General features: G+C 44.2%; 1 long non-coding RNA gene across 1 annotated transcript in view; it reads left to right on the top strand.

The window, feature by feature from the left end:
• The first annotated feature begins 5326 nt into the window (after positions 1-5326).
• Positions 5327-26344, top strand: part of LOC137218068 (uncharacterized) — a 114436-nt gene continuing 93418 nt past the window's right edge. The window contains exon 1 of the long non-coding RNA XR_010940431.1: positions 5327-5388. This is a non-coding gene — a long non-coding RNA (uncharacterized lncRNA). The remainder of the gene's footprint in view (positions 5389-26344) is intronic.

The following is a 26344-nucleotide window of genomic DNA, read 5'->3' as shown; positions in this document are numbered from 1 at the left end:
CATACGTAACTCCTCGGGAGTTGTTACAACTGGCCATATTTCATTGATTTCCAGGCTGAATAATATTCCACTCTACCTAAGTACCACATCTCTATCCATTTTTTCCCTCCAGAGACATTTAAGTTATATCCTAGTCGAGGATCTTTTAAACAGAGAGGGGGTAAACATTGGGGTGCCTGTGTCCTCTCGATTTTTGTTTTTCCCAAGATATACGCCCATGAGTGCAAGTGCCCTATGCTCTGTAGCTCATTTTTTAGATGCTTTAGTAAACACAATACACTTCTCCAGAATGGCCGTTGGCAATATACATTTCCACTATAAGTCTCACAGGGCTCCCTCTTCTCGTTGCCCTGTCCTGCATTTCTGTTGTTTACGCTTTATGAGGATGGCTCTTCTGACTGATGCGAAGTGATATCTTTTGTAGTATTGACTTCCAGTGCCCACCTGTTTGGTTGGCTAAAAAAGTGTATGCCCTTTTCTTGAATATATACAGAAAAAAACGCATACACCCTTTTTGGCCAACTGCAATGTTCAGCTCCTTTTCTTGTGCTTAATGGCGAGTCCTTTCTACCTCCTCAAATCCCTTTCCTGCCATTCTCCCTTGCTTACAAGTCCTTTTCTTTGACTTTCCTCAAGACATTTTTCAGTGATGGATATTTTCAACTCTGCAGTTTTGTGAATTTTACTGCCCCTGAGTTCCATTGTTCAACTTGTGTTTATGGGAACTGGCCACAAAGCAGCGGGATTTCCTCAAGCCCTATACTGTTTCCATGGGCAACCCTAGCCTTTGGTCAATTCGTCTTCCTGATTGGAAATTAGAATGACATGTGCCTGTCTGAACACCTAGGACTTGTCTCTCATTGTTCCTCATCCTTCCGCTTCATCCTCTGGACAAATTCCAAACTGTACGCAACAGGATGTTGACAGTGCTGACATCTCCAAGTGGGGAGACTGTTAGTAAAGATGCTGGAGGGGTGAACCCGAGCACCAGGAGATGAGGAGATGAGATGCCTTTTCCAAACTCTTCCCGATCAGACGGTATACCATCCTCTGGGTGTGACAGACATGTTTTAGCAGTAGGAAGAGTCCCATTCATGTAAGGAGAACACCAGGGCTTTTTCAAAATCAGTGTCTCCCCGAAACCCAAACTGGGGAAGTTTTTAAGCTACGGCTACACATATGTTCATTAAGGGCCTTGGGAAGTAGGCAGAGTCCAAACTTTAGATAATTGAAGTCTTCAGGGTCAGAAGCACTCACCACCAGCTTCCCTTAGGCTACACTTTAACTGTCATTGATAGATGATGTCAATAAAAATATCTATTCTTTTTCAGAGTATTTCCCCTTATAGGTTATTGCAAAATGTTGAGTGTAGTTCCCTGTGCTATACAGTAGTTCCTTGTTGATGATCTATTTTATACATAGCAGTGTGTATGTGTTAATTCCAAACTGTTAATTTATCCCTCCTCCCACCTTTCCCCTTTGGTAATAATAAATTATAAGATTTTATACTTCTCAGAAATGGGGGAGCTGAAAGAGAGGTATCATTTTCAATGGAAAAGCATTTAAAACAGGATTGAAGGTTTAACCAAGATTATTAGATGTACATCCTTGGAAAGAAATCACTTCGTTTCTCTAATATTGACCTGACAAATAAGACAAACCTTTTCACTGAACTTGCTTATAAAAAGTGATGGAAATATCAAATGGAAGTGTTAAAAACATCTTATTTTACCCGAGCCTTATACACTGTTCTATGTTAACTACAGTTTGGCTCACACATCTGTTCATTGAGGTTACAATAGTCTCAATTTCTGTTACTGATCCTCCAGAGTGGACCCCAAAATGTGTCCCCCTTCCCAGTGTCATTGGGGCCAACAGATCGAGACTGAGTTTGGTTCACAAGCAAAGGAAACTTTATATTTTGATCAGAGAATGGAGAGGTGAGAGCATGCACTACCCCGTGGGCTGTGGGCTGGGCTGCTGTGTAGAGATCCTGTCAGAGTCAGTGGGAGGGAGGGAGGGGGCGGAGCTCTCGAGGGCCGGGTTGGCTGTAGCTCAGGCTCTATATCGTGGAGTCTGCACTGGGCCCCAGGAGCTGAGGTGTCGACCCAGCCATTCTGCACTAGGAAATCTGGTCTGAAGTGCCGGGTGTGGAACCTCTGCATGCGGGACCCTAGGAGCACGTGAAATTAGACAAAGCACAAAGGATAAAAAAGGTTAGACTTGACTTTATTGCCCAGATTCTATTTTTATCTCCCAGGGATTTTTAATGGGCTTTGCTGGGGACAAACCCCTCCTCTGCTTTTTGTCCCGTTCCTCATTCTTGGAGTGCTGAGGGTGCAGACCCTTCTTCTGTAACTGCTGAGTGCTGAGTTGGGAGCCCTCATACCCTGGGGCGAGGGTCAGAGCTTCTCCCCAGCAGCCTCCCGGTGACGTTGATTGTCCCCAGGACCCCTGCCTCCCTGCTCGTCCACCTGAGCACCAGCATTGGAAGTGTTATAGATTCTAATGACCTTTAAGGGTCCAGGAAAGAGATGTGCAGAGACGCTGTGGGGGCCGGTTTCACCCCGCCCCACATTTGTTTGGCCACCTTAGGCTGACCGTTTCTGCCAGCCTAGATGCTCTGACCAGTAGTCTGCGCTTTCTTCAATTAGGCCCCTGAATTAACGTACAAACAGCACCAGGTGTCAGAGCCCTGCCCGCTCAACTCCCAGACAGTCCAGGGTCAGTGGTGATCAAGGACCATGATGGCCACTGAGTCAACAGCCTTTTGAAGTAAACAGGAGTCCAGCCGGTCTTATTGGCCACCATCATCACGGTGTCTGTAGGCTTTTCTATGGTGACAGTGTGGTATACTGTTCCCCCGCCAAGATTATTAGCTCCCCTCTGGGTGCAGTAAGTCCTGCAAGCAGTAGTCTACTCTTTTGGGACACACTCTTGTTGTTTTATGAGAGAAACTCCAGGTCAAGTGATGTTCACACGAGTCGTCATGGTGCCCTGTTGCCCCCGGTTATCTCTCTGGATGTTGGAGTTGGAGGGCCTCCTCACTCGAGGTCGGTGTGCCCACGGAGCGAACCCTGCAACTTCAGGGCATGGTTGGTGGTTAGGATCACCACGTGGGGTCCTTTTCCCTTAGGAGGGAGGTGGCCTTTTGGGCTGCTGATTTCCAGGTTTTTAGATACCGCCAGTATCTTGGCCAGATGTGGCAGTGGGCCAAGCCCCTTAGTGACCGTAGTTTATCCTACCTGGATGGCATTCTTGCATTGTTCCATTTCAAGTGGTCCCAGTTTTTGCACTAATTCTCCAATGGCGATTCACCTTTCACCGGGAATGTAAAGGTCAAAGGGTTTAGCTAAATTAGGGAGTTCCAGGGCAAGGGTCTGAATTGACTGCTCTTTCCATTCTTGAAAGGCCACTTCTGGATTCTATTCAAAAGGATCATCATCTTTTCCTTTCAGTGTTTCATATAGAGGCCCAGCTAGTAGACTGTAGTTAGGGATCCAGAAGCAGCAAACCCTGGCCTCCCCAGGAACCCCTAAGCTGTCTTCTAGTTTTAGAAAGGGGTAAGGCTGAAAATGGTTTCTTCCCTTTCCTGGGATGGGCTTCTCCGACCTTCTGTGAGAATGAAGCCCAGGCAGGTCACTGCAGTCTGTGATATTTGAGCTTTTTCTTGGACAACTTCTATCCTTTATTGGCTTGGTAGTTCAGAGGCCTCCTTAGTAGGGCTAGCGATCAGAATGTCGCCTGCATATTGAAGGAGGGTTTCCTTTTCCAGAGGTAGAACTTTTAGGTCTTTAGCTAAGCTTTCCCCAAAGATGGTGTGGGAATTTTTGCACCCTTGGGGCCGAACGGCCCGGAAGTATTGTTTTAGTTGTATGTTGAGTCCTGCCACTCACAAGCCAAAATTTCTTGTGACTCTGGGACTAATGGAATACAAAAGAAGGCATCATTGAAGACTAATACAGAATACCATGTCCTGGTGGTTGGTAGAATGACCAGCAGGGTGTAGGAATTAGGAGCAACTGGAGGTATATCCTCGGTGGCTTCACTGACTGTCCTGACATCCTTTACCAGGTCCCCAGCAGCCCATGGGACTCTCGTGGTCAGACCAATCCCAGAATATGGAGCTCACCTGGGCAGGTACCCCACCCCCACCCCAGCCCACGGGGCTCTCGTGGTCAGGCCCCTCCCAGGATACAGAGCTACCCTTGCAGATACTGTGGCAGGGCTGGGCACACAGGAACCGTGCACATAGCCCTCATTGCAGAGCACCCCCAGCTCACCTGTCGCTCAGAGCTGACACAGAGCACCTCAGAGCAGGACTTGAACTAACAAACAGCAGCTGTGACAGGTCTGTGACCCTGGGCATCACTCCGTGCGGCCTCCCTCCACCTGGTCTTCCAGAGACTTCCACTGCACCCGGGGCACCAGGCCTCTGTCTCCAACCACCACCCACCCCTCCTCTCCCTGACTCCTGGGTTCCTCTCATTAGGAGAGGGTTCTCTTGAAGTTGTCTCCCACTCATGGGCCAGATAAAATGATTAGAAAACAAGCCAAAGCTGCAGCCCCTTGTCTATCCTGACTCTCGGGAGCCCACACCTGTTCCTTGGACCTAGCCGCTTCAGCAAGTTCCATTTTCTGCAACTGTGAGCCCCTGAGGGGTGATGATTGGCTGACCTGGGCAGACTTACCGTGCCGGCCAGCCCTCCCCAGGTGTGCCTGGGTTGAGATCAATATAAATACCACTCCAGGCAGCAAGAGCCCCTGCAGCCGTGCCTGACGCCATTTTCTCTGCCCTGTCAGCAGTCTCGGGGCTGGGCTGGTGGGAGGGAGGGAGAGGCCACGGCTTTGTGGGTGGCCCAGTGTGAGTGGGGCTCTGCTGGACTTTCTGCAGCAGTTGCCAGGCTGCCACCTGCTAAAGAAGAGGATGTGTCACCCATACCTGCTGCTGGAATTTCTCCCTGGGCAGAGGTGAGGAAGGAAAAAAGCAGTGGGGGCAGGGACAGGACGGGTATCTCAGGCAGGGAAATGGAAATCTTCCAGAAGAGCACCCAGGGCCAGGACCATCCTGGCTGGCCTGCAGGCACCAAGTCGGCCGGCATGCTGTCACTCGTGTGGCTCCATGGCCCTTCCTCTAGGCTTTCAAGTCCTTGTATATATTCAGGTGTTTTACCTGGGACGGGTGGGAATAGTTCAGCAGCAACTGGCCTGGGGCTCAGCTCACGTTTACTCACAGATGCCCTGGCACGGTGCCCCAGCTTTGCAATGAGGACGCTTGTTGCGTGGGGGCTGCTGGCTGAATGGGAGACGATTCCCCACCACTGACCAACTTCAGAATTGTTTACAACTGGAGCAAGTGCCCTGATACGGTTTTCCTCTGTGTAACTGGTGGGTTCTGTGTTTTTTTTCTCTTTTTCGTTTTTGGTTCAAGGTAGATTTTATTCCTCTTTTTTGTATTTACAGATATAAGCATGGAAATAAATTATTCATATAAATACATGTATGTGCAGGGAATAATTGTTTTTTCTGTTTTATTTTTTAAATTTTATTTCTTTTTAATTTTGAATTTTATTTTATATTTTTATACAGCAGGTTCTTATTGGTTATCTATTTTATACATATAAATGTATACATGCCAATCCCAGTCTCTCAACTCCTCCCACCACCACCCCCCCAACAGCTTTCCCCCCTTGTTGTCCATACGTTTGTTGTCTACATCTGTTGCTCTATTTATGCCTTGCAAAATGGTTAATCTGTACAGTTTTTCTAGGTTCCACATATATGCATGAATATACAAGATTTGTTTTTCTCTTTCTGACTTACTTCACTCTGTATGACAGTCTCTGGATCCATCGACGTCTCTACAAATGACCCAATTTCATTCCTTTTCATGGCTTAGTAATATTCCATTTTATATATGTACCACGGCTTTATGCATTCGTCTGTCTGTGGGCATTTAGGTTGCTTCCATTACCTCGATATTGTAAATAGTGATGCAATGAACATTGCGGTGAATGTCTCTTTTTGATTTATGGATTTGTCTGGGTATATGTCCAGTACTGGGATTGCTGTATCATATGGGAATTCTATTGTTAGTTTCTTAAGAAATTCCATATTGTTCTCCATAATGACTGTATCAATTTATATTCCCAACAATAGTGGAAGAGGGTTCCTTTTCTCCACACCCTTTCCAGCATTTTTTGTTTGTAGATTTTCTATGATGCCTATTCTACCAGGTGTGAGGTGATACCTCATTGCTGAATCCATTACGTTGAGCAAGGGGTAGGTCTTGTCTATTCCATATTTGGCTTATGGAACAGTATCTGTGCTAATTTCAAACTCTGCTTTTATGCAGCACCCCAACTCACCTTTCCCCTTAAGCAAGCATAAGATGGTTTTCTAAATTTGAGTCCCTGTTCTATTTTGTAATTCAGTTTCTGTGTAGCCAAGTTTACATTCCGTGTATTAGTGATATCTCATGCTGTTTCATTTTCTGTGTGACTTATTTCAGTTAGAATCATCATACCTGAATCCACTCATTATGCTGCTATGGGCCTGATGACATAGATTTCATTGCTGAGTGATATTGCATTGTACGTAAGTACCACAGCTTCTTTATCCATTTTTCACTTTCTGCAATATTGAACTTGTACCGTAAACGAGGTTCTTGTAAACAGAGCCATCCCAAACTTTGGGGTGGCTGTGTCTTTTTGATTTTAATTTCCCTAAGCTATAGGACCATAAGTGGAAGTGCCCTAGGCTCTGTTGCTTTGTTTTTTAGATGTTTCAGGAAACACCACACACTTCTCCCAAGTGGCTGTTGGCAATTTACATCCACCCATCAGCATAACAAGGCTCCCAGTTCTCCATGGCCTGTCCTGCCTTTCTGGATTTTACACTTTTTTCAGATGGCCCTTTTGACCGGGGGGAAGTGAGACTTCATTGTTGTGCAGGTTTCTTTGCAAGCTTGCTTGGTTGGACAAAAAGGGCGTATTCGTTTTTTCCTGAATATATTCAGGAAAAAACACATACGCACTTTTTGGCCAAGTGCATCATTGTGGACGTTCTGCCTATTTTCCTAACTTTAAATGCAATTCCAGTCTACCTCCTGAAATCGGTTTCCTGCAATTCTGCCCCGCTTTCAAGTCCTCTTGGCAGCCTTACTTCAGTATATTTTTGGACGATAGCTGTCATTTATAACTCTGCAGGTTTGTGAATTACAGATCCCCTGAGCTCCTTTCTTCAACTCGCTTTCTTGTGAGCTGGCCGCAACACCGCAGGATTGCTTCAGGCTCTAATCTGGTTCCATCACGGCATGCTGAGCCTTTGGTTAATTCCTGTTCCTGGTGGGAAATGAGAGTTAAATTGCCCATCCAGACACCTCCAGATAGTCCCTCATTTGTTCTCCCTATTCCTGTTCATCTTCCACAGAAATTGCAAACTGGGCCAAACAGTAGGTTAAAGGCACTGACTCTCCAAGTCGGGAGAGGGTTAGTAAAGCGTCTGGAATGTTGCTCCCGAGTACCAGGGGACGAAAACTGAGACATATTTGAACACGTCTCCCAATCACACGGTTCATCATACTCTAGGTTCCACATGCATGTTTTAGCTGAAGGAAGAATACCTTAAACCTGGAGAGTTGAGACCCGTGGAATGGGTACCATGCAATATGACTTCAAAGGGTCTTCATTTGCTCACCGAACCTCTCCAATGTTACCACTGCTGCGTTTATGCCCCGGTACACATGCCTGATTCTCTTTCAGAGAGATAGCCATCCATAGGTTTTAAGATACTTACTAGTCAGGTACATTCTTAGGCGTTTAATATGGGGTGTTGAGTCCATTACGTTGAGCAAGGAGTAGCTCTTGTCTATTCCATATTTGGCTTAAGGAACTTTATCTGTGGTCATTTCAATCTCTGGATTTATGTAGCACCCCAACTCACCTTTCCCCTTAAGCAAGCATAAGTTGGTTTTCTAAATTTGAGACCCTGTTCTGTTTTGTAATTCAGTTCCTGTGTAACCGAGTTTACATTCCGTGTATTAGTGATATCCTATGATGTTTCTTTTTCTGTGTGACTTATTTCAGTTAGAATCATCATACCTGAATCCACTCATTATGAAGCTATGGGCCTGATTACATAGATTTCATTGCTGAGTGATATTGCATTGTACGTATGTACCACAACTTCTTTATCCATTTATCACTTTCTGCGATATTGAACTTGTACCGTAAATGAGATTCTTGTAAACAGAGCTGTCCCAAACATTGGGGTGGCTGTGTCTTTTCGATTTTAATTTCCCTAAGCTATAGGACCATAAGTGGAAGTGCCCTAGGCTCTGTTGCTTTGTTTTTTAGATGTTTCAGGAAACACCATACACTTCTCCCTAGTGACTGTTGGCAGTTTACATCCCGCCCATCAGCATAACAAGGCTCCCAGTTCTCCCTGGCCTGTCCTGCCTTTCTGGATTTTACACTTTTTTCAGATGACCCTTTTGACCGGGGGGAAGTGAGACTTCATTGTAGTGCAGATTTCCTTTGCAAGCTTGCTTGGTTGGCGAAAAAGTGCGTATGCGTTTTTTCCTGAATATACTCAGGAAAAAACGCATACGCCCTTTTTGGCCAAGTGCATCATTGTGGACGTTCTGCCTCTTTTCCTATGCTTTAAATGCAATTCCAGTCTACCTCCTGAAATCGGTTTCCTGCAATTCTGCCCCGCTTTCAAGTCCTCTTGGCAGCCTTACTTCAGTATATTTTTGGACGATAGCTTTCATTTATAACTCTGCAGGTTTGTGAATTACAGTGCCCCTGAGCTCCTTCCTTCAACTCGCTTTTTTGTGAGCTGGACGCAACACCGCAGGATTGCTTCAGGCCCTAATCTGGTTCCGGCACGGCACGCTGAGCCTTTGGTTAATTCCTCTTCCTGGTGGGAAATGAGAGTTAAATTTGCCCGTCCAGACACCTCCAGCTAGTCTCTCATTGGTTCTCCCTATTCCTGTTCATCTTCCGCAGAATTTGCAAACTGGACCAAACAGGAGGTTAAAGGCACTGACTCTCCAAGTTGGGAGAGTGTTAGTAAAGCGTCTGGAATGTTGCACCCGAGTACCAGGCGACAAAAACTGTGACATATTTGAACACTTCTCCCGATCACACGGTTGATCATACTCTGGGTTCCACATGCATGTTTTAGCTGAAGGAAGAATACCTTAAACCTGGAGAGTTGAGACCTGTGGAATGGGTACTATGCACTTTGACTTCAAAGGGTCTTCATTTGCTCACCGAACCTCTCCAATCCTATCACTGCTGCGTTTATGCCCCTGTACATACGCTTGATTCTCTTTTGGAGACACAGCAATCCATAGGTTTTAAGATACTTACTAGTCAGGTACATTCGTAGGCGTTTAATATGGGGTGTTGAGTCCATTTCGTTGAGCAAGGAGTAGCTCTTGTCTATTCCATATTTGGCTTAAGGAACTTTATCTGTGCTCATTTCGATCTCTGGTTTTATGCAGCACCCCAAGTCACCTTTCCCCTTAAGCAAGCATAAGTTGGTTTTCTAAATTTGAGACCCTGTTCTGTTTTGTAATTCAGTTCCTGTGTAGCCAAGTATACATTCCGTGTATTAGTGATATCTTATGATGTTTCTTTTTCTGTGTGACTTATTTCAGTTAGAATCATCATACCTGAATCCACTCATTATGCTGCTACGGGCCTGATGACATAGATTTCATTGCTGAGTGATATTGCATTGTACGTAAGTACCACAACTTCTTTATCCATTTTTCACTTTCTGCGATATTGAACTTGTACCGTAAACGAGATTCTTGTAAACAGAGCTGTCCCAAATTTTGGGGTGGCTGTGTCTTTTTTATTTTAATTTCCCTAAGCTATAGGACCATAAGTGGAAGTGCCCTAGGCTCTGTTGCTTTGTTTTTTAGATGTTTCAGGAAACACCATACACTTCTCCCAAGTGGCTGTTGGCAATTTTCATCCTACCCATCAGCATAACAAGGCACCCAGTTCTCCATGGCCTGTCCTGCCTTTCTGGATTTTACACTTTTTTCAGATGGCCCTTTTGACCGGGGGGAAGTGAGACTTCATTGTAGTGCAGATTTCCTTTGCAAGCTTACTTAGTTGTCCAAAAAGGGCGTATGCGTTTTTTCCTGAATATATTCAGGAAAAAATGCATACGCCCGTTTTGGCCAAGTGCATCATTGTCTACGTTCTGCCTCTTTTCCTATGCTTTCAATGCAATTCCAGTCTACCTCCTGAAATCGGTTTCCTGCAATTCTGCCCCGCTTTCAAGTCCTCTTGGCAGCCTTACTTCAGTATATTTTTGGACAATAGCTGTCATTTATAACTCTGCAGGTTTGTGAATTACAGTTCCCCTGAGCTCCTTTCTTCAACTCGCTTTCTTGTGAGCTGGCCAAAACACCGCAGGATGGCTTCAGGCCCTAATCTGGTTCCGGCACGGCACGCTGAGCCTTTGGTTAATTCCTCTTCCTGGTGGGAAATGAGAGTTAAATTTGCCCGTCCAGACACCTCCAGCTAGTCTCTAATTGGTTCTCCCAATTCCTGTTCATCTTCCGCAGAAATGGCAAACTGGGCCAAACAGGAGGTTAAAGGCACTGACTCTCCAAGTCGGGAGAGTGTTAGTAAAGCGTCTGGAATGTTGCACCCGAGTACCAGGGGAAGAAAACTGAGACATATTTGAACACGTCTCCCGATCACATGGTTGATCATACTGTGAGTTCCACATGCATGTTTTAGCTGTAGGAAGAATACCTTAAACCTGGTGAGTTGAGACCCGTGGAATGGGTACCCTGCAATACGACTTCAAAGCGTCTTCATTTGCTCAGCGAACCTCTCCAATGTTATCACTGCTGCGATTATATCCCTGTACACACGCTTGATTCTCTTTCAGAGAGATAGGAATCCATATGTGTTAAGATACTTACTAGTCAGGTACATTCTTAGGCGTTTAATATGGGGTGTTGAGTCCATTTCATTAAGCAAGGAGTAGCTCTTTTCTATTCCATATTTGGCTTAAGGAACTTTATCTGTGCTAATTTCAATCTCTGGTTTTATGCAGCACCCCAACTCACCTTTCCCCTTAAGCAAGCATAAGTTGGTTTTCTAAATTTGAGACCCTCTTCTGTTTTGTAATTCAGTTCCTGTGTAGCCAAGTTTACATTCCGTGTATTAGTGATATCTTATGATGTTTCTTTTTCTGTGTGACTTATTTCAGTTAGAATCATCATACCTGAATCCACTCATTATGCTCCTACGGGCCTGATGACATAGATTTCATTGCTGAGTGATATTGCATTAAACATAAGTACCACAACTTCCTTATCCATTTTTCACTTTCTGCGATATTGAACTTGTACCGTAAATGAGGTTCATGTAAACAGAGCCGTCCTAACCTTTGAGGTGACTGTGTCTTTTTGATTTTAATTTCCCTAAGCTATAGGACCATAAGTGGAAGTGCCCTAGGCTCTGTTGCTTTGTTTTTTAGATGCTTCAGGAAACACCAAACACATCTCCCGAGTGTCTGTTGGCAATTTACATCCCGCCCATCAGCATAACAAGGCTCCCAGTTCTCCATGGCCTGTCCTGCCTTTCTGGATTTTACACTTTTTTCAGATGGCCCTTTTGACCGGGGGGAAGTGAGACTTCATTGTAGTGCAGATTTCCTTTGCAAGCTTGCTTGGTTGGCCAAAAAGGGCGTATGCGTTTTTTCCTGAATATATTCAGGAAAAAACGCATACGCCCTTTTTGGCCAAGTGCATCATTGTGGACGTTCTGCCTCTTTTCCTATGCTTTCAATGCAATTCCAGTCTACCTCCTGAAATCGGTTTCCTGCAATTCTGCCCCGCTTTCAAGTCCTCTTGGCAGCTTTACTTCAGTATATTTTTGGACGATCGCTGTCATTTATAACTCTGCAGGTTTGTGAATTACAGTGCCCCTTAGCTACTTTCTTCAACTCGCTTTCTTGTGACCTGGACGCAACACCGCAGGATGGCTTCAGTCCCTAATCTGGTTCCGGCACGGCACGCTGAGCCTTTGGTTAGTTCCTCTTCCTGGTGGGAAATGAGAGTTAAATTTGCCCGTCCAGACACCTCCAGCTAGTCTCTCATTGGTTCTCCCTATTCCTGTTCATCTTCCGCAGAAATTGCAAACTGGGCCAAACAGGAGGTTAAAGGCGCTGACTCTCCAAGTGGGGAGAGTGTTAGTAAAGCGTCTGGAATGTTGCACCCGAGTACCAGGGGAGGAAAACTGAGACATATTTGAACACGTCTCCCTTTCACACAGTTGATCATACTCTGGGTTCTACATGCATGATTTAGCTCAAGGAAGAATACCTTAAATCTGGAGAGTTGAGACCCGTGGAATGGGTACCATGCAATATGACTTCAAAGGGTCTTCATTTGCTCACCGAACCTCTCCAATCCTATCACTGCTGCGTTTATGCCCCTGTACATACGATTGATTCTCTTTTGGAGACATAGAAATCCATAGGTTTTAAGATACTTACTAGTCAGGTACATTCTTAGGCGTTTAATATGGGGTGTTGAGTCCATTTCGTTGAGCAAGGAGTAGCTCTTGTCTATTCCATATTTGGCTTAAGGAACTTTATCTGTGCTCATTTCAATCTCTGGTTTTATGCAGCACCCCGACTCACCTTTCCTCTTAAGCAAGCATAAGTTGGTTTTCTAAATTTGAGACCCTGTTCTGTTTTGGAATTCAGTTCCTGTGTAGCCAAGTTTACATTCCGTGTATTAGTGATATCTTATGATGTTCCTTTTTCTGTGTGACTTATTTCAGTTAGAATCATCGAACCTGAATCCACTTATTATGCTGCTACGGGCCTGATGACATAGATTTCATTGCTGAGTGATACTGCATTGTACGTAAGTACCACAAGTTCTTTATCCATTTTTCACTTTCTGTGATACTGAACTTGTACGGTAAACGAGGTTCTTGTAAACAGAGGCGTCCCAAACTTTGGGGTGGCTGTGTCTTTTTGATTTTAATTTCCCTAAGCTATAGGACCATAAGTGGAAGTGCCCTAGGCTCTGTTGCTTTGTTTTTTAGATGTTTCAGGAAACACCATACACTTCTCCCGAGTGTCTCTTGGCAATTTACATCCCGCCCATCAGCATAACAAGGCTCCCAGTTCTCCATGGCCTGTCCTGCCTTTCTGGATTTTACACTTTTTTCAGATGGCCCTTTTGACCGGGGGGAAGTGAGACTTCATTGTAGTGCAGATTTCCTTTGCAAGCTTGCTTGGTTGGCCAAAAAGTGCGTATGCGTTTTTTCCTTAATATATTCAGGAAAAAACGCATACGCCCTTTTTGGCCAAGTGCATCATTGTGGACGTTCTGCCTCTTTTCCTATGCTTTCAATGCAATTCCAGTCTACCTCCTGAAATCGGTTTCCTGCAATTCTGCCCCGCTTTCAAGTCCTCTTGGCAGCCTTACTTCAGTATATTTTTGGACGATCGCTGTCATTTATAACTCTGCAGGTTTGTGAATTACAGTGCCCCTGAGCTCCTTTCTTCAACTCGCTTTCTTTTGAGCTGGCCGCAACACCGCAGGATGGCTTCAGGCCCTAATCTCGTTCCGGCACGGCACGCTGAGCCTTTGGTTAATTCCTCTTCCTGGTGGGAAATGAGAGTTAAATTTGCCCGTCCAGACACCTCCAGCTATTCTCTCATTGGTTCTCCCTATTCCTGTTCATCTTCCGCAGAAATTGCAAACTGGTCCAAACAGGAGGTTAAAGGCGCTGACTCTCCAAGTGGGGAGAGTGTTAGTAAAGCGTCTGGAATGTTGCACCCAAGAACCAGGGTATGAAAACTGAGACATATTTGAACACGTCTCCCGATCACATGGTTGATCATACTCTAGGTTCCACATGCATGTTTTAGCTGAAGGAAGAATACCTTAAACCTGGGTAGTTGTAACCCGTGGAATGGGTACCATGCAATATGACTTCAAAGGGTCTTCATTTGCTCACCGAACCTCTCCAATCCTATCACTGCTGCGTTTATGCCCCTGTACACATGCTTGATTCGCTTTCGGAGACATAGCAATCCATAGGTTTTAAGATACTTACTAGTCAGGTACATTCTTAGGCGTTTAATATGGGGTGTTGAGTCCATTTCGTTGAGCAAGGAGTAGCTCTTGTCTATTCCATATTTGGCTTAAGGAACTTTATCTGTGCTCATTTCAATCTCTGGTTTTATGCAGCACCCCAACTCACCTTTCCCCTTAAGCAAGCATAAGTTGGTTTTCTAAATTTGAGACCCTTTTCTGTTCTGTAATTCAGTTCCTGTGTAGCCAAGTTTACATTCCGTGTATTACTGATATCTTATGATGTTTCTTTTTCTGTGTGACTTATTTCAGTTAGAATCATCATACCTGAATCCACTCATTGTGCTGCTACGGGCCTGATGACATAGATTTCATTGCTGAGTGATATTCTTTTGTAAGCAATACCACAAGTTCTTTATCCATTTTTCACTTTCTGTGATATTGAACTTGTACGGTAAACGAGGTTCTTGTAAACAGAGGCGTCCCAAACTTTGGGGTGGCTGTGTCTTTTTGATTTTAATTTCCCTAAGCTATAGGACCATAAGTGGAAGTGCCCTAGGCTCTGTTGCTTTGTTTTTTAGATGCTTCAGGAAACACCAAACACATCTCCCGAGTGTCTGTTGGCAATTTACATCCCGCCCATCAGCATAACAAGGCTCCCAGTTCTCCATGGCCTGTCCTGCCTTTCTGGATTTTACACTTTTTTCAGATGGCCCTTTTGACCGGGGGGAAGTGAGACTACATTGTAGTGCAGATTTCCTTTGCAAGCTTGCTTGGTTGGCCAAAAAGGGCGTATGCGTTTTTTCCTGAATATATTCAGGAAAAAACGCATACGCCCTTTTTGGCCAAGTGCATCATTGTGGACGTTCTGCCTCTTTTCCTATGCTTTCAATGCAATTCCAGTCTACCTCCTGAAATCGGTTTCCTGCAATTCTGCCCCGCTTTCAAGTCCTCTTGGCAGCCTTACTTCAGTATATTTTTGGATGATAGCTGTCATTTATAACTCTGCAGGTTTGTGAATTACAGTGCCCCTGAGCTCCTTTCTTCAACTCACTTTCTTGTGACCTGGCCGCAACACCGCAGGATGGCTTCAGGCCCTAATCTGGTTCCGGCACGGCACGCTGAGCCTTTGGTTAATTCCTCTTCCTGGTGGGAAATGAGAGTTAAATTTGCCCGTCCAGACACCTCCAGCTAATCTCTCATTGGTTCTCGCTATTCCTGTTCATCTTCCGCAGAAATTGCAAACTCGGCCAAACAGGAGGTTAAAGGGACTGACTCTCCCAGTCGGGAGAGTGTTAGTAAAGCGTCTGGAATGTTGCACCCGAGTACCAGGGTACGAAAACTGAGACATATTTGAACACGTCTCCCGATCACATGGTTGATCATACCCTAGGTTCCACATGCATGTTTTAGCTGAAGGAAGAATACATTAAACCTGGGTAGTTGAAACACGTGGAATGGGTACCATGCAATATGACTTCAAAGGGTCTTCGTTTGCTCACCAAACCTCTCCAATCCTATCACTGCTGCCTTTATGCCCCTGTACACATGCTTGATTCTCTTTCGGAGACATAGCAATCCATAGGTTTTAAGATACTTACTAGTCAGGTACATTCTTAGGTGTTTAATATGGGGTGTTGAGTCCATTTTGTTGAGCAAGGAGTAGCTCTTGTCTATTCCATATTTGGCTTAAGGAACTTTATCTGTGCTCATTTCAATCTCTGGTTTTATGCAGCACCCCAACTCACCTTTCCCCTTAAGCAAGCATAAGTTGGTTTTCTAAATTTGAGACCCTGTTCTGTTTTGGAATTCAGTTCCTGTGTAGCCAAGTTTACATTCCGTGTATTAGTGATATCTTATGATGTTTCTTTTTCTGTGTGACTTATTTCAGTTAGAATCATCGTACCTGAATCCACTCATTATGCTGCTACGGGCCTGGTGACATAGATTTCATTGCTGAGTGATACTGCATTGTACGTAAGTTCCACAAGTTCTTTATCCATTTTTCACTTTCTGTGATGTTGAACTTGTACGGTAATCGAGGTTCTTGTAAACAGAGGCGTCCCAAACTTTGGGGTGGCTGTGTCTTTTTGATTTTAATTTCCCTAAGCTATAGGACCATAAGTGGAAGTGCCCTAGGCTCTGTTGCTTTGTTTTTTAGATGTTTCAGGAAACACCATACACTTCTCCCGAGTGTCTGTTGGCAATTTACATCCCGCCCATCAGCATAACAAGGCTCCCTGTTCTCCATGGCCTGTCCTGCCTTTCTGGATTTTACACTTTTTTCAGATGGCCCTTTTGACCGGGGGGAAGTGAGACTTCATTGTAGTGCAGATTTCCTTTGCAAGCTTGCTTGGTTGGCCAAAAAGGGCGTATGCGTTTTTTCCTGAATATATTCAGGAAAAAACGCATACGCCCTTTTTGGCCAAGTGCATCATTGTGGACGTTCTGCCTCTTTTCCTATGCTTTCAATGCAATTCCAGTCTACCTCCTGAAATCGGTTTCCTGCAATTCTGCCCCGCTTTCAAGTCCTCTTGGCAGCCTTACTTCAGTATATTTTTGGATGATAGCTGTCATTTATAACTCTGCAGGTTTGTGAATTACAGTGCCCCTGAGCTCCTTTCTTCAACTCACTTTCTTGTGACCTGGCCGCAACACCGCAGGATGGCTTCAGGCCCTAATCTGGTTCCGGCACGGCACGCTGAGCCTTTGGTTAATTCCTCTTCCTGGTGGGAAATGAGAGTTAAATTTGCCCGTCCAGACACCTCCAGCTAATCTCTCATTGGTTCTCGCTATTCCTGTTCATCTTCCGCAGAAATTGCAAACTCGGCCAAACAGGAGGTTAAAGGGACTGACTCTCCCAGTCGGGAGAGTGTTAGTAAAGCGTCTGGAATGTTGCACCCGAGTACCAGGGTACGAAAACTGAGACATATTTGAACACGTCTCCCGATCACATGGTTGATCATACTCTAGGTTCCACATGCATGTTTTAGCTGAAGGAAGAATACCTTAAACCTGGGTAGTTGAAACCCGTGGAATGGGTACCATGCAATATGACTTCAAAGGGTCTTCATTTGCTCACCGAACCTCTCCAATCCTATCACTGCTGCATTTATGCCCCTGTACACATGCTTGATTCGCTTTCGGAGACATAGCAATCCATAGGTTTTAAGATACTTACTAGTCAGGTACATTCTTAGGCGTTTAATATGCGGTGTTGAGTCCATTTCGTTGAGCAAGGAGTAGCTCTTGTCTATTCCATATTTGGCTTAAGGAACTTTATCTGTGCTCATTTCAATCTCTGGTTTTATGCAGCACCCCAACTCACCTTTCCCCTTAAGCAAGCATAAGTTGGTTTTCTAAATTTGAGACCCTGTTCTGTTCTGTAATTCAGTTCCTGTGTAGCCAAGTTAAATTCCGTGTATTAGTGATATCTTATGATGTTTCTTTTTCTGTGTGACTTATTTCAGTTAGAATCATCATATCTGAATCCACTCATTGTGCTGCTAAGGGCCTGATGACATAGATTTCATTGCTGAGTGATATTGCTTTGTATGTAAATACCACAACTTCTTTATCCATTTTTCACTTTCTGTGATACTGAACTTGGACGGTAAACGAGGTTCTTGTAAACAGAGGCGTCCCAAACTTTGGGGTGGCTGTGTCTTTTTGATTTTAATTTCCCTAAGCTATAGGACCATAAGTGGAAGTGCCCTAGGCTCTGTTGCTTTGTTTTTTAGATGTTTCAGGAAACACCATACCCTTCTCCCTAGTGTCTGTTGGCAATTTACATCCCGCCCATCAGCATAACAAGGCTCCCAGTTCTCCTTGGCCTGTCCTGCCTTTCTGGATTTTACACTTTTTTCAGATGGCCCTTTTGACCGGGGGGAAGTGAGACTTCATTGTAGTGCAGATTTCCTTTGCAAGCTTGGTTGGTTGGCCAAAAAGGGCGTATGCGTTTTTTCCTGAATATATTCAGGAAAAAACGCATACGCCCTTTTTGGCCAAGTGCATCATTGTGGACGTTCTGCCTCTTTTCCTATGCTTTCAATGCAATTCCAGTCTACCTCCTGAAATCGGTTTCCTGCAATTCTGCCCCGCTTTCAAGTCCTCTTGGCAGCCTTACTTCGGTATATTTTTGGACGATAGCTGTCATTTATAACTCTGCAGGTTTGTGAATTACAGTGCCCCTGAGCTCCTTTCTTCAACTCGCTTTCTTGTGAGCTGGCCACAACACCGCAGGATGGCTTCAGGCCCTAATCTGGTTCCGGCACGGTACGCTGAGCCTTTGGTTAATTCCTCTTCCTGGTGGGAAATGAGAGTTAAATTTGCCCGTCCAGACACCTCCAGCTAGTCTCTCATTGGTTCTCGCTATTCTTGTTCATCTTCCGCAGAAATTACAAACTGGGCCAAACAGGAGGTTAAAGGGACTGACTCTCCAAGTGGGGAGAGTGTTAGTAAAGCGTCTGGAATGTTGCACCCGAGTACCAGGGTACGAAAACTGAGACATATTTGAACACGTCTCCCGATCACATGGTTGATCATACTCTAGGTTCCACATGCATGTTTTAGCTGAAGGAAGAATACCTTAAACCTGGGTAGTTGAAACCCGTGGAATGGGTACCATGCAATATGACTTCAAAGGGTCTTCATTTGCTCACCGAACCTCTCCAATCCTATCACTGCTGCATTTATGCCCCTGTACACATGCTTGATTCGCTTTCCGAGACATAGCAATCCATAGGTTTTAAGATACTTACTAGTCAGGTACATTCTTAGGTGTTTAATATGCGGTGTTGAGTCCATTTCGTTGAGCAAGGAGTAGCTCTTGTCTATTCCATATTTGGCTTAAGGAACTTTATCTGTGCTCATTTCAATCTCTGGTTTTATGCAGCACCCCAACTCACGTTTCCCGTTAAGCAAGCATAAGTTGGTTTTCTAAATTTGAGACCCTGTTCTGTTCTGTAATTCAGTTCCTGTGTAGCCAAGTTTACATTCCGTGTATTACTGATATCTTATGATGTTTCTTTTTCTGTGTGACTTATTTCAGTTAGAATCATCATACCTGAATCCACTCATTGTGCTGCTAAGGGCCTGATGACATAGATTTCATTGCTGAGTGATATTGCTTTGTAAGTAAATACCACAACTTCTTTATCCATTTTTCACTTTCTGCGATGTTGAACTTGTACTATAAACGAGGTTCTTGTAAACAGAGCCGTCCCAAACTTTGGGGTGGCTGTGTCTTTTTGATTTTAATTTCCCTAAGCTATAGGACCATAAGTGGAAGTGCCCTAGGCTCTGTTGCTGTGTTTTTTAGATGTTTCAGGAAACACCAAACACTTCTCCCGAGTGTCTGTTGGCAATTTACATCCCGCCCATCAGCATAACAAGGCTACCAGTTCTCCATGGCCTGTCCTGCCTTTCTGGATTTTACACTTTTTTCAGATGGCCCTTTTGACCGGGGGGAAGTGAGACTTCATTGTAGTGCAGATTTCCTTTGCAAGCTTGCTTGGTTGGCCAAAAAGGGCGTATGCGTTTTTTCCCGAATATATTCAGGAAAAAACGCATACGCCCTTTTTGGCCAAGTGCATCATTGTGGACGTTCTACCTCTTTTCCTATGCTTTCAATGCAATTCCAGTCTACCTCCTGAAATCGGTTTCCTGCAATTCTGCCCCGCTTTCAAGTCCTCTTGGCAGCCTTACTTCAGTATATTTTTGGACGATAGCTGTCATTTATAACTCTGCAGGTTTGTGAATTACAGTGCCCCTGAGCTCCTTTCTTCAACTCGCTTTCTTGTGAGCTGTCCGCAACACCGCAGGATGGCTTCAGGCCCTAATCTGGTTCCGGCACGGCACACTGAGCCTTTGGTTATTTCCTCTTCCTGGTGGGAAATGAGAGTGAAATTTGCCCGTCCAGACACCTCCAGCTAGTCTCTCATTGGTTCTCCCTATTCCTGTTCATCTTCCGCAGAAATTGCAAACTGGGCCAAACAGGAGGTTAAAGGGACTGACTCTCCAAGTTAGGACAGTGTTAGTAAAGCGTCTGGAATGTTGCACCCGTGTACCAGGGTACGAAAACTGAGACATATTTGAACACGTCTCCCGTTCACACGGTTGATCATACTCTGGGTTCCACATGCATGTTTTAGCTGAAGGAAGAATACCTTAAACCTGGGTAGTTGAAACCCGTGGAAAGGGGACCATGCAATATGACTTCAAAGGGTCTTCATTTGCTCACCGAACCTCTCCAATCCTATCACTGCTGCGTTTATGCCTCTGTACACACGCTTGATTCTCTTTTGGAGACATAGCAATCCATAGGTTTTAAGATACTTACTAGTCAGGTACATTATTAGGCGTTTAATATGGGGTGTTGAGTCCATTTCGTTGAGCAAGGAGTAGCTCTTGTCTATTGCATATTTGGCTTAAGGAACGTTATCTGTGCTCATTTCAATCTCTGGTTTTATGCAGCACCCCAACTCACCTTTTCTCTTAAGCAAACATAAGTTGGTTTTCTAAATTTGAGACCCTGTTCTGTTTTGGAATTCAGTTCCTGTGTAGCCAAGTTTAAATTCCCTGTATTAGTGATATCTTATGATGTTTCTTTTTCTGTGTGACTTATTTCAGTTAGAATCATCGTACCTGAATCCACTCATTATGCTTCTACGGGCCTGATGACATAGATTTCATTGCTGAGTGATACTGCATTGTACATAAGTACCACAAGTTCTTTATCCATTTTTCACTTTCTGTGATACTGAACTTGTACGGTAAACGAGGTTCTTGTAAACAGAGGCGTCCCAAACTTTGGGGTGGCTGTGTCTTTTTGATTTTAATTTCCCTAAGCTATAGGACCATAAGTGGAAGTGCCCTAGGCTCTGTTGCTTTGTTTTTTAGATGTTTCAGGAAACACCATACACTTCTCCCGAGTGTCTGTTGGCAATTTACATGCCGCCCATCAGCATAACAAGGCTCCCAGTTCTCCATGGCCTGTCCTGCCTTTCTGGATTTTACACTTTTTTCAGATGGCCCTTTTGACCGTGGGGAAGTGAGACTTCATTGTAGTGCAGATTTCCTTTGCAAGTTTGCTTGGTTGGCCAAAAAGGGCGTATGCGTTTTTCCCTGAATATATTCAGGAAAAAACGCATACGCCCTTTTTGGCCAAGTGCATCATTGAGGACGTTCTGCCTCTTTTCCTATGCTTTCAATGCAATTCCAGTCTACCTCCTGAAATCGGTTTCCTGCAATTCTGCCCCGCTTTCAAGTCCTCTTGGCAGCCTTACTTCGGTATATTTTTGGACAATAGCTGTCATTTATAACTCTGCAGGTTTGTGAATTACAGTGCCCCTGAGCTCCTTTCTTCAACTCGCTTTCTTGTGAGCTGGCTGCAACACCGCAGGATGGCTTCAGGCCGTAATCTGGTTCCGGCACGGCACGCTGAGCCTTTGGTTAATTCCTCTTCCTGGTGGGCAATGAGAGTTAAATTTGCCCGTCCAGACACCTCCAGCTAGTCTCTCATTGGTTCTCGCTATTCTTGTTCATCTTCCGCAGAAATTACAAACTGGGCCAAACAGGAGGTTAAAGGGACTGACTCTCCAAGTGGGGAGAGTGTTAGTAAAGCGTCTGGAATGTTGCACCCGAGTACCAGGGTACGAAAACTGAGACATATTTGAACACGTCTCCCGATCACATGGTTGATCATACTCTAGGTTCCACATGCATGTTTTAGCTGAAGGAAGAATACCTTAAACCTGGGTAGTTGAAACCCGTGGAATGGGTACCATGCAATATGACTTCAAAGGGTCTTCATTTGCTCACCGAACCTCTCCAATCCTATCACTGCTGCGTTTATGCCCCTGTACACACGCTTGATTCTCTTTCGGAGACATAGCAATCCATAGGTTTTAAGATACTTACTAATCAGGTACATTATTAGGCGTTTAATATGGGGTGTTGAGTCCATTTCGTTGAGCAAGGAGTAGCTCTTGTCTATTCCATATTTGGCTTAAGGAACTTTATCTGTGCTCATTTCAATCTCTGGTTTTATGCAGCACCCCAACTCACCTTTTCTCTTAAGCAAACATAAGTTGGTTTTCTAAATTTGAGGCCCTGTTCTGTTTTGGAATTCAGTTCCTGTGTAGCCAAGTTTAAATTCCGTGTATTAGTGATATCTTATGATGTTTCTTTTTCTGTGTGACTTATTTCAGTTAGAATCATCGTACCTGAATCCACTCATTATGGTTCTACGGGCCTGATGACATAGATTTCATTGCTGAGTGATACTGCATTGTACGTAAGTACCACAAGTTCTTTATCCATTTTTCACTTTCTGTGATACTGAACTTGTACGGTAAACGAGGTTCTTGTAAACAGAGGCGTCCCAAACTTTGGGGTGGCTGTGTCTTTTTGATTTTAATTTCCCTAAGCTATAGGACCATAAGTGGAAGTGCCCTAGGCTCTGTTGCTTTGTTTTTTAGATGTTTCAGGAAACACCATACACTTCTCCCCAGTGTCTGTTGGCAATTTACATCCCGCCCATCAGCATAACAAGGCTCCCAGTTCTCCATGGCCTGTCCTGCCTTTCTGGATTTTACACTTTTTTCAGATGGCCCTTTTGACCGGGGGGAAGTGAGACTTCATTGTAGTGCAGATTTCCTTTGCAAGCTTGCTTGGTTGGCCAAAAAAGGCGTATGCGTTTTTTCCTGAATATATTCAGGAAAAAACGCATACGCCCTTTTTGGCCAAGTGCATCATTGAGGACGTTCTGCCTCTTTTCCTATGCTTTCAATGCAATTCCAGTCTACCTCCTGAAATCGGTTTCCTGCAATTCTGCCCCGCTTTCAAGTCCTCTTGGCAGCCTTACTTCAGTATATTTTTGGACGATAGCTGTCATTTATAACTCTGCAGGTTTGTGAATTACAGTGCCCCTGAGCTTTTTTCTTCAACTCGCTTTCTTGTGAGCTGGCCGCAACACCGCAGGATTGCTTCAGGCCCTAATCTGTTTCCGGCATGGCACGCTGAGCCTTTGGTTAATTCCTCTTCCTGGTGGGAAATGACAGTTAAATTTGCCCGTCCAGACACCTCCAGCTAGTCTGTCATTGGTTCTCCCTATTCCTATTCATCTTCCGCAGAAATTGCAAACTGGGCCAAACAGGAGTTTAAAGGCACTGACTCTCCAAGTCGGGAGAGTGTTAGTAAAGCATCTGGAATGTTGCACCCGAGTACCAGGGGACGAAAACTGAGACATATTTGAACACGTCTCCCGATCACACGGTTGATCATTCTCTGGGTTCCACATGCATATTTTAGCTGAAGGAAGAATACCTTAAACCTGGAGAGTTGAGACCCGTGGAATGGGTACCATGCAATATGACTTCAAAGAGTCTTCATTTGCTCACTGAACCTCTCCAATCCTGTCACAGCTGTGTTTATGCCCCTGTACACACGCTTGATTCTCTTTCAGACATAGCCATCCATACGTTTTAAGATTCTTACTAGTCAGGTATATTCTTAGGCGTTTAATATGGGGTGTTGAGTCCATTTCGTTGAGCAAGGTGTAGCTCTTGTCTATTCCATATTTGGCTTAAGGAAATTTATCTGTGCTCATTTCAAACTCTAGTTTTATGCAGCACCCCAACTCACCTTCCCCCTTAAGCAAGCATAAGTTGGTTTTCTAAACTTGAGACCCTGTTCTGTTTTGTAATTCAGTTCATGTGTAGCCAAGTTCACATTCTGTGTATTAGTGATACCTTATGATGTTTCTTTTCTGTGTGACTTATTTCAGTTCGAATCATCATACCTGAATCTACTCATTATGGTGCTACGGGCCTGATGACATAGATTTCATTGCTGAGTGTTATTGCATTGTACGTAAGTACCACAACTTCTTTATCCATTTTTCACTTTCTGCGCTATTGAACTTGTACGGTAAACGAGGTTCTTGTAAACAGAGGCATCCCAAACTTTGGGGTGGCTGTGTCTTTTTGATTTTAATTTCCCTAAGCTATAGGACCATAAGTGGAAGTGCCCTAGGCTCTGTTGCTTTGTATTTTAGATGTTTCAGGAAACACCATACACTTCTCCCGAGTGGCTGTTGGCAATTTACATCCCGCCCATCAGCATAAGAAGGCTCCCAGTTCTCCATGGCCTGTGGTGCCTTTATGGATTTTACACTTTTTTCAGATGGCCCTTTTGACCCGGTGGAAGTGAGAGTTCATTGTAGTGCAGATTTCCTTTGCAAGCTTACTTGGTTGGCCAAAAAGGGCGTATGCGTTTTTTCCTGAATATATTCAGGAAAAAACGCATACGCCCTTTTTGGCCAAGTGCATCATTGTCGAGGTTCTGACTCTCTTCATATGTTTTCAATGCAATTCCAGTCTACCTACTGAAATCGGTTTCCTGCAATTCTGCCTTGCTTTCAATGCCTCTTCATAGCCTTACCTCAATATATTTTTTGAAAATAGTTGGCCTTTATAACTCTGCAGGTTTTTGAATTGCAGTGGCCCTTAGCTCCATTTTTCAGCTCTTATTTTTGTGGTCTTGCCCCATAACCACAGGATTCCTTGAAGCCCTATTTTTCTTCTGGGGCACCTTGCTGTGCCTTTGGTTAATTCTTCTTACTGATGTGACATTAGAGTGACATGTGCCCATTGAAACCGCTACAGCTAGTTTCTCACTGGTTCCCCCTATTCCCATTCATCCTCCGCACTAACTGCAGACTGTGCAATACCAGAACTTAAAGGCATTGACTCTCCATGTGGGGATGTTGTTAGTAAAGTGGCTGGAATGTCGATCCGGAGCCCCAGGAGAGGAAAAATGAGGTGCGTTTTAGAAACCTTTCCCGATCATATGGTATACCAGTCGCTGGGTTTCCCAAGCATGGTTTAGCTGTAGGAAGATTCCCTTCAACCTGGAGTGTTGGGACCCTTGGAATGAGTAGCATGAAGTATTGCATTAAACTTTCGGCAGTTGCTCACCAAAGCTCACCAATCCTCTCAGCCCCAAGTGTCCAGCCTTATGTCTTATCCAGCTGTGGGTTTATATGTGGTCAATCCAGGTTGCATCACAGCCCCTGAGCGAATTTTGTAAGAATTTTTCTCTCTTTCATTGTTTCAGCGTTTTGTTTTTAAAATTTATTTCTATAATGGGGTTTAGCTCATTTTCACTGCTGTGTTTGTGCCGCTCTGCACACACTTGATTCCCTTATGGAGATATATCAATACATGGGTTTTAAGATTCTTATTACTCAGATATATTTCTCTGCAGTGTATAGGGTGTGTTGAGGCCAGTTCATTGAACAAGGTGTAGATCTTGTCTAATACCTATTTGGTTTATTGAACGGTATCTGTGCTAATTTCAAACTCTGGTTTTATGCATCACCCCACCTCTCCTTTCCCCTTAAGCTGACATAAGTGTGTTTTCTAAATGTGAGACACTGTTCTGTTCTGTAATTCATTTCTTGTGCAGCCATATTTACCCTCCCTCTATAAGTGATATCTTATGATATGTTTCTTTTTCTGTTTGACTTATTTCAAGTAGTATTATCGGACCTAAATCCACTCTTTATCCTTCTACTAGCCTTATTACATTGATTTCATGGTGAAGAGATATTCCATTGTACATAAGTACCACATCTTCTTTATCCATTGTTCTCTTTCCTGGGATATTTAAGGTGTACTGAAGTTGAGGTTCTTGTAAACAGAGTAGCCCTAAACTGTGGTGTGCTTGTGTCTTGTTGATTTTAGACTTCCCTAGATATACTCCCATGATTGGAAGTGTCCTATGCTCTGTAGCTCTGTTTTTTAGATGATTTAGGAACCACCATACACTTCTCCAGAGTGGCTCTCGGCAGTTCACACACTGCCCATCAGCGTATAAAGGCTCCCTGTTCTCCATGGCCTGTCCTGCATTTCTGGTTTTTACAATTTTTTAGGATGGCCCTTTTGACTGGTGGGAAATGAGACTTCTTTGTTGTGCACATTTGCATTGCTTGCTTGCTTCGTTGCCCATAAAGTGCGTATGCGTTTTTTTCCTGGATATAATCAGGAAAAAACGCATACGCCCTTTTGGGCCAACTGCATCATTGTCGAAATTCTGCCGCTTTTCATGTGCGTTAAAGACGAGTCCAATCTATCTCTTGAAATCTGTTTCTTGCAATTCTGTCTTGCATTCAGATCCTCTTCTTTGCCTTACCTCAACATATTTTTGGACGTTAGTTTTCATTTATAACTCTGCAGGTTTGTGAAT

Source organism: Pseudorca crassidens, unplaced genomic scaffold (genome assembly GCF_039906515.1).
Source record: "Pseudorca crassidens isolate mPseCra1 unplaced genomic scaffold, mPseCra1.hap1 Scaffold_144, whole genome shotgun sequence".
NCBI classification, from domain to species: Eukaryota; Metazoa; Chordata; class Mammalia; order Artiodactyla; family Delphinidae; genus Pseudorca; species Pseudorca crassidens.
This window is presented reverse-complemented; position numbering and strand designations above follow the sequence as displayed.